The following is an 8768-nucleotide window of genomic DNA, read 5'->3' as shown; positions in this document are numbered from 1 at the left end:
CAAAAAGAGGGGCCATGCAGATTACTTCTTTACATCGGCTCAAGTCTTATTACTGGAAATTGATCTTTCTTCTCAATTGATTTATCTAATGCGGTTGTAGGACTTGCAGCCAATATAAAGAGAAGGAGATTTTTCTTCCAAATGCTATAGTTACACTTCACATCATTGGGATCGTGGATGTTGATACCAATTGGATGTGCTCCCGTGTTGTCCCAAGTGAAGCAATTTCTTGCTGATACGTCAGGCAAATAATTTTTCCCCAAAAGGCAAAGATACATAGCTAGCAGTTTATCAACGGATGACTCTTGCTTTGTTGATTGTTGTGCTTAATCAATATCCATACAGGTAACTCGCATGCCACCATGATCCAGTATGATATTTGTTCAAATGTATAACATACATATCTATGTTTTCTTTCTATGCTTGCACATCTCCGAAGTCTAGACCAGAATGCTGCTGTTAATTATGTTGGCTATGCATGCATGTAATGTGTGTTGTACAACTATTTAGTAAAGCGTTCACTATATTCTTTGCACATGCCATTTCCAACCTCTTCGAAAGCATATATGCCAACCTGCTACTAATCCATACGTTTTATATACTTTTTTGAGGAATCACCGGGGGGGAGAGGATCCCCACATGTATGTATATTACTCAAAGGCCAGCAAGGGCCAAAACAAGATTACAGGGTCATGGCGAGCCATGAGGTAAGGAATAGCAGCCAGGAGTTGGCCACTGCCTTGTCAGTCGGGTCGCGGAATCTGTTCAGGCAGACCTCAAAATCGTTACAGATGTTCCTACCAGTGACTAGGGGAGAGTGAACTTCATTTCGGAAGACAACAACGTTTCTAGAGTCCCAATTTTCCACAAGATCATAAGAAGAACTTCAGGCCACACACGACCATCCAGGGCGTCAGGAGTTTGGAGCAGCCAAAGGTCTTGAAACCTCGTGGTGGGGTTTAATCCCAACCTTTCCCAAGTCCGAGTTGCATGCGGACAGCCGAGGAACAGGTGGTAGGTATCCTCGGAGGGGCCGCCACATCGTGGACATACGGCGTCGGGGGAGATCTTTTTGTGGAACAGGTTGCACCTGGTGTTGAGACGCCCTCTGAACAGCAGCCAGGCGAAGATTTTGAGCTTGTGGGGGACCCTAGATCTCCAAATCAGAGGGGCATGATCATCGTCGACCTCTCCATGGAGCAGAAGTCCATAGGCTTTCTTGGAGGAGAAGCCCGTGCCATGGATCAGAAACCATTCATCCAGAGCATCGGCCAGCTGGAAGTCCTGCAACAACAAAGAGAGAGCAGCAAGCTCGCGCGTGGCGGCCGTGGTTAGCCTGTTCACCAGGTTTGCCTGCACCCCATACTGCATGATGTGCACCACAGGGATGTGGGTATTTGTGGAGTGAGAGTAGAGGCTTGGGAAGGTAGTTGCGAGTGGGGTGGCCTGAAGCCAGGAGTCAAGCCAGAAAAAAGTCTTTTGACCGTTGTTTGTGAGCACAAATGTGATGGATAGCAGTTTGGGAAGCTGTGATTGTATGATTTTTGTTAGAAAGGAGGGGTCTGCACATGTGGCTACATGAGGTAGGCTACAAAGGTGCTGTTTTTCTAGCCAGGAGATCCAAGGTATCGGGGTGGAACTGTTGTTGTGGTGAAGGTATTTAAAATAAAACTTCATAAGCAGACAATCATTCTGGAAAGCAAGATTTTTGATGCCTAGACCACTGAATACTTTAGGTTTGCAAATGTTTTTCCAAGCAATTAAACATCTGGAGCCGGTGCACATTTCCTCTGCAGCCCAGAAGAAGGCTCTACGAATGGAGTCTAACAATTTAATAACTTTTTTTGGCAGCTTCAAGACGGACATAAAGTACGTAGCCAGGGAGTCAAGGACCGAGGAAATGAGAACGAGGCGACCTGCACGGTTAAGCAGTTTTGCACACCAGCCAGGTGGAACACTTCTGCAGGAAGAGATGATTGGCTGAAAGGCCAAGGGTGGTAGTTTGTGCGGTGAGAGAGGAAGACCTAGGTATGTTTGAGGAAAGCTGGCGGTCGCACATCCCAGAGATTGGGCGATTAGATCAGAGACGGTGGGGTCGACATTCATAGGTACAAGCGTTGTCTTGGAAAAATTGATGCATAGGCCCGTTGCCGAAGCAAAGTCATCGAGGATTTTCTTAAGAGCTTGTGCGGCCGCAACTGAGGCGTGGGCAATGATTAGCGTGTCATCTGCGTACTGAAGCACGGTCGGGGGAAGGTCCGGGTAGACAGGATGATGAAGGACACTTTCGTCAGTAGCGGCTGATTTTAGGATCATCTGCTGGAGAACGTCAGCTACTATGATGAAAAGGTAGGGTGAGATGGGGTCACCTTGCCGCAGGCCATTCCTGCATTGTATCCAGCTACCAGGGATACCGTTTAGAGAGATAGCGGTTTTTCCGGAGGTTAGTAGGTCGTCAACCCAATTACAGAAGCGGGTTGGGAAGCCACGGTGTCGAAGAATTTAATTAAGGAGGTCCAGGAGATTGAGTCAAAAGCCTTTCTGAAGTCAAGTTTAAGGACCATGGTGGCAGCTTTGCATTTGTGGCAGCAATTCAACGAGTCGGCTGCGTAGATGAAGTTTTCGGCGATACATCGACCAGTAATGAAGCATGTTTGGTCACCGTGAACAAGCATGGGGATGTAAGTTTTTAGCCGGTTGGTGAGAAGCTTGGCAATCCCTTTGATAGGGCAGTTTTGCAGGGCAATGGGTCTAAAGGCGCGGCACCCTCTTTTTTAGGGAGTAAGATGACAACGGAGCGATTAAAACACTCGATTTGGGAGGAGTTTGCGAACTCGTGGAAGAAGGGGATGATGAGGTGTTTAATATTTGGCCAGAAAGAGCGGTAGAAACTGGGACCGAAGCCGTCCGGTCCAAGGCTTGCATTACGGTTCATGTGCAAGAAAGCTAGCTTGATCTCGTCATCAAAAAAGGGGCCTTGAGATGCCTCAGTTGTGGGATTTGGGTGGGATAGATATCTTGTAAGTTGAAATTCCAGTGAGTAGCGGCCGGAGTGCCAAGTAGCTCTTGGTAGTAATCTTTTAGGATTTTGGCTTTCTGGTCATGGGAGAAGAAGTCGCATCCAAGGTGCCACAGGACGGGGATTTAGTTTTTCCGAAAGCGTTGAGAGGTTGAGACATGGAAGAATTTTGTGTTTTCATCACCGTAGATGGCGCGTTTGATTTTGGATCGTTGTCGAAGAGCAAGCATACAATCGCGGGTGGCTCTTTGCAGCGTGGCTTTAACAACTACATGTAATTGAAGTTCGGAGGGGGTTAGAGGCCTCGATTCTTCTTTCAAGTCGAGCAGAGTAATAATGCGTTTGCAGCGCAGTTCTCTGGTATGGGCAGGCAACAAGGTTTTGGTCCACTGCTTGAGGCGGGACCGGTAGGTTTGAAGGGTGCTGGCCAAACGGACTGAGGGGGAGAGGTGGGTCGGGGCAGGGTGTTGGCAGATTTGGGCGATCAGGCGTTTGCAGGCCGGATTATAGGCCCAGCATTGTTCGAACCGAAAAAGGCGGGAACAAGGTACCGACGTAGAGATTGAGATGATTAGTGGCACATGATCGGAGATGGCGCGAGTGAGCGAAGTTAAGGAGGTGTTGGGGAAGGCATGATTCCAAGCTAAATTAAAGAAGGCGCGGTCGAGTCGTTCGAGGACAGGGGCTTCTCTGTTGTTGGACCAAGTAAACTGCCGATCCAGTAGAGGCAGCTCGAGGAGAGCTAGTTCATCAAGTAGTGTCATTGAAAATGCGGGATTCTCATTGGTGAAAGTTGTCATTGTTTTTCTCGTGGGGGAAGCGGATCAGATTGAAATCGCCTACAACTAGCCACGGGGTGTTCTCAGGGGGAGCTATGGCTTTTAACTCAGCGAGGAAGATAGGTTTTTCCGATCTATTTGTCGGGCCATAAACGTTAGTAACGCAAAAGGGGGAAGGGAGTGTGAGAGATGTGAAGGTGAGAGTGGAGCAGAAACCATGGTTCGAGTGGTTTGTGATGTGAAGGGAGCTGGTGTTGGCAACAGAGAGCAAGCCCCCAGCGGTGCCCGTAGCAGGTGAAGTGGCATAGAAATCGAGGAAGATTGGCAGGAAGGACCTGACTTTTGGGACAGAGGGCGTGGCAAGCTTAGTTTCCTGGAGTAACAACAGATTAGGTTTGATAGAGAGAAGTTCACATAGAACATCATTGCATTTGTCCGCATCACCCAGGCCCCTAACATTCCAGGAGCAGAGATACATAGTCGTTGCAGGCATATTAAAAACTAACACAGACACCAGGAGTCACTAAACCGACGGACACGCTTACAGACACAGAGATAACAGACGCAGATAGGTAGTAGCCTTGACGACCTGATAAACTAGGACCAAACGGAACATGGCAGCCACCAGCGGCACCAGAAAGATGCTAAACATGGGATCACTTGGCAGCACCACCAACAGACTTGGCGACGAGGTCGATCTCGTCAGCAGAGGAGCCACACTCCTTGGCCACAGCAGCATGCGCCAGTGGCGAGCCAGGCTCAGAGTCGTCATCAGCGAGACAAGCGGAGCGAACTGCATCGCCAGGCGTTTGGCCTTGGCCCGGGAAGCCTTGTCAGCCATGGACTCCTTAGCGTGCGGCTCGACCAAAGGCGAGACGGGCACTGCGCCGGACATGCAGCATGTCCTTGGCGCGCTTGGCTTTGCCGCGCCTCTTCTTAGCCACCGCCTCATGAACCGCAGGAGCGGGTTCGGGGAGGAGAGACACGGCGACGTTCTCCGGCGCCGACGCGATGCCGGAGCGGGGGCGGCGCGAGTAGGTGCGCAGCGTAGGAGAGGTAGAAGGCGCTCCTGGAGGAGGAGAGGCAACCAAGGGAGAGGCCAATTGCGGAGCATGCTGTTCGGCAAGGGCCTCAAAAGCGGCGGCGATGGAGGTGAACGACACAGAAGACACCGGACAGGATGGGGAGGAAGCAATGAGCATCTCAGCATTTTGGACAGGCTCCAGAGGCGTTGGCACAAGTACTGGAGGGGAGGTGGTGTGTAGGTGGTGCAGGATGGAGTTGAGGAGCACAGGTGGGGCTATGCCAACACGGGCCAGTGGGATATCATCATTAGAGGAGGAGATCGCGAGGTCAAGGAACTGGTCGGCAGCTAGGGCAGCATTTCTGGAAGGGGAGGATGGAGGTCCCTGCGGGAACTCAGGTGACACGACCACCGGCCCAAAGGCGGCCATGGCAGCCTCAGCGCGCTCCAAGCCAAGCTGCTGGGTATATCAGGATTACTATAGTAAGTTTGGAACAGTTTCTGGGTATATCAGGACGTACCAAGTCAGTTTGATAGAACTGATTTGTGAACCTAGATTAGTTGCAGAGCCATACCTAATTTTCAAAAGACTTTAGGGCTTTAATAGACAGTGGGGCCTTTTCCCTCTAATCAATGTAGAAGTATTTGGTCTTGCCTCAAAAAAGGTTACATTGCCGTAGATTATATGTGAAAATTTGGTTAGCTTATTTGTGTATAAATTATCAAGAATAAAACTATGTTATAATCTGAAAAGGAAATGTATGGAGACAAGTAGAAAGTAATGTGGATTCGAACTACCTCGGTTATATATTAAGACTATTACATCATTGACCTTGCCGCGAACTCTGCATATTCTCGACTCTAGGTCCACAAAGTTCATGTATGCCATACCTCTAAAAGTAATGTTAGTGTTATGATTCATTATTAAAGCTTCTCTTCTATTCAGATTGAATCTGAGAAGCCTAACAGCGAGAAAATTCCTCTTTGTTGCTTCAGTTATATGGCTCGAGCTGGCCAAACCTGAAAACTTCAGTGAAGAGTGAAAGTACATCTAAAGTACTTTCTGTTACCTACAATCCTATTACTTGATTTTTATGCTACTGTGCGTATGGGTGAATCTGCAAGATGATGCAAAAATTTGCTTGCAGATAACATGTGTGTACTGTATGTGTACAGATATGCATGTTGTATGTTTATATCAATTTTGCAACATTGATATTTGTTCAGATGGTTCTAAATAGTGCTTTAGTGAAGATTAAGAGTACATCTACATTACTTTTTGTTGCCTACCCTATTACATGATTTTTTTGCTAACTGTGTGTATGGGTAAATCTGCAAGATGATGCAAAAAAATTGCTTGCAGATAGTCTGTATGTGTACAGGAATGCATGTTGTATGTTTGTATTAGTTTCGCAATATTAATATTTCTTCAGATGCTTCTAAGCAGTGCTCTAGCAGAACATTGCTCCCCTTTCCTTACTGTTGTTGCTAAATATTTGTTTTTTGTGGCATATGAGGACTGAAGAGTATCAGGCCATCGACCTCACCCTGGGAGTCCACTTCTTCACAGTCACGACATCCACCTTGACAAATTATCTGGAGGTAATCGATTTGGTTCCCTCCATTGGATGAAGATGCCCTATTTTGTGTTGTTTAGTTGCATGTGGTTCATGCAAACTTCCTGAAGCATTTTATTGAAATTGGATAGAACTGAGAAAATCTATGTATACGTACAATTTTGTTTCCTTTTTCTAGAAGTTGAGTTCCAGAGACGAATGGGGATTGGGGAGGTGAACTTTGAGCTGGAGCTCTCTATGTGTTCTTGCAATCACAACGCCGGGGGATTATAAGACAACATACAGTTTGTTCATTTTCTTTTAGAGGTATGTGAACATTGATTCATATGATTAGTCAGTACTTAAGAAGAGGGATACCCACACTTTACATGATAATCCAAAAGGTTCAGATTTTTAACTAAAGATGTTAAGCTATGAGGAGAACCTTATTGGCTCAGCCATCATATTTTGTTTTAGGTAGGTAATCATTAGTTCATATTGCTGAGCAGGCAAAGCCATGGTGTACGAATGGCTCAAGCTATTCTGATATTTGATATAGATTTAAATGACCAGGAGAGCCTAAAAATAGTACTGTGGGGAAATGCAGGGAAGACCTAATATGTTCTCATTTGAGAAAAATAAAACCCCCTACTTTCCAACTGTTGATTTCATTTGTACATGTAAAAGAAACTATATTAGACAAATATATGATTGATCAGGTTCAATGAAGGTTAGCTTAAATACCATGTATATTTCTGCACAAAAAATACTTCCTATTGTATGCCATCCTCTTTACATTTCTTAGTCTATAGTCAAGTACAAAAATAAAATTAGTTCAGTAATGCCTTTGCTCCATATGAGTAAACAGTTGTTGTTAATAAAAGGAAAACAGACTATTGATTTCATTAGTTTGCCGGAAAATCACTGTATTTTAACACTTATGCAAAACGAACTTTAAATCATGAGAAATGTTGATTTTTTAATAAAAGATCTTGAGGGTGAGAGAATTTTCAGCAAATTCAGAGGAATAGCTAAAGTACCATATATAGAGGGTGACACATGTGGTAATTAACATAACATGGATCTTGCCTTAATTTTCTTATTCAAGGAGTACAATTTGTGCAGGAAAGTCATTCATTGTAAACAAATGAGTGCTATCATTTGTCATACCATGGAAGTTCCTTTTGAAGTTTTCTTACTGTAAAGATTTTTCTTCAACATTTATGAGCTAGCTAGCAAAATTATGTAACTGCAATTCACATCAGGTATAAGGCGACACATAGGGCCGTCATCTAGGTGCATACATCTTTGTCTTCTAGGCGTTTTTTTCCTGTTACTATAGATATGTTCCGAGCAATGTAAGGTTTCTTTTTGTAAAGTTCATCGTGCTTAGGGTACAATATTTGCAGTACAATTTCTACTAGAAACCATCATTCTATATGCCTTTTCTTCCCCTATTTTTCGTACAGCTAACTGATGGATCGACTAACCACAAACTTAGCATGTTGTGTGCAACATGCTTAGTACAGCGCCTTCTAACCATGCAATAGCAGTTCCCACTCCATGCTACTGTTATGTACACAGACGGGAAGTTTGCTTGAGAAAGAGGAGTATGTTTCTATTTCCTATGTGGAACTAACAATTCACGCCTCTAGCTTACTACTTTATCATTTTGAACAAAAGCTTTTATAACCATGATGCTGATAAATATGTGATAGGTACTTCATGTGCTACCACATTAGTAGGGTGATTTCAATAAGAGTACCAGAATTTATACTCTTCTGCATTAAGCTAATATTCAGTAACGGAGTTCTATTTTTTTTACAAACCAGTTCATTCGTCGCGAGGAAAAAATCTACTTGCTGCCTGAGAACCAAAGCCACAACAGATCAAGTTACTTGGTCGGAAGAAATTGTCAAGGGCTGCAGCTTACACATGATTGGGAGTGGCGATCTTAGTCTATCTCACCTGAGTTACATGTCATAAAAAAGTAGTATAGATGTAGAACAACCTACAGTATAATTGTACGTCTCAACTATCTGTCATATGTCTTACTAACATACCTTTTTTGAACCGGTCTTATTATTATACTTTTTTTGAAGCGGTCTTACTATTATACTTTGTAGTGCTTATAATTAACGAGTGATAGATTCTGAGGTGTACTACTGTTGATGTGACCAAGGATGTCCGGTTTTACTTGATATTGAGTACTGCAACCACAAAGCTTCTTCAACATCCATTCGCTTATTTCATTTTTGTGGAATTAAATTATAATAAAAAACTATTCTTTGATATAAAATATTATTGAAGACATAAGTCATGGAAAAATTTCATACTAATGTATATTGTGTTAGATGTGTCTATTCGCGTACATATCATTAGAAAAAATT

At 44.4% G+C, this 8768-nt stretch overlaps 1 long non-coding RNA gene across 1 annotated transcript; it reads left to right on the top strand.

Moving 5' to 3' along the window:
* The first annotated feature begins 288 nt into the window (after positions 1–288).
* On the top strand, positions 289–8474 carry LOC125531098. The gene is made up of 2 exons (XR_007293105.1): positions 289–345; positions 8211–8474. It is a non-coding gene; the product is annotated as an uncharacterized LOC125531098 (long non-coding RNA).
* Positions 8475–8768: the final 294 nt, after the last annotated feature.

The sequence above is a fragment of the Triticum urartu genome, unplaced genomic scaffold (genome assembly GCF_003073215.2).
Source record: "Triticum urartu cultivar G1812 unplaced genomic scaffold, Tu2.1 TuUngrouped_contig_6798, whole genome shotgun sequence".
NCBI classification, from domain to species: Eukaryota; Viridiplantae; Streptophyta; class Magnoliopsida; order Poales; family Poaceae; genus Triticum; species Triticum urartu.
This window is presented reverse-complemented; position numbering and strand designations above follow the sequence as displayed.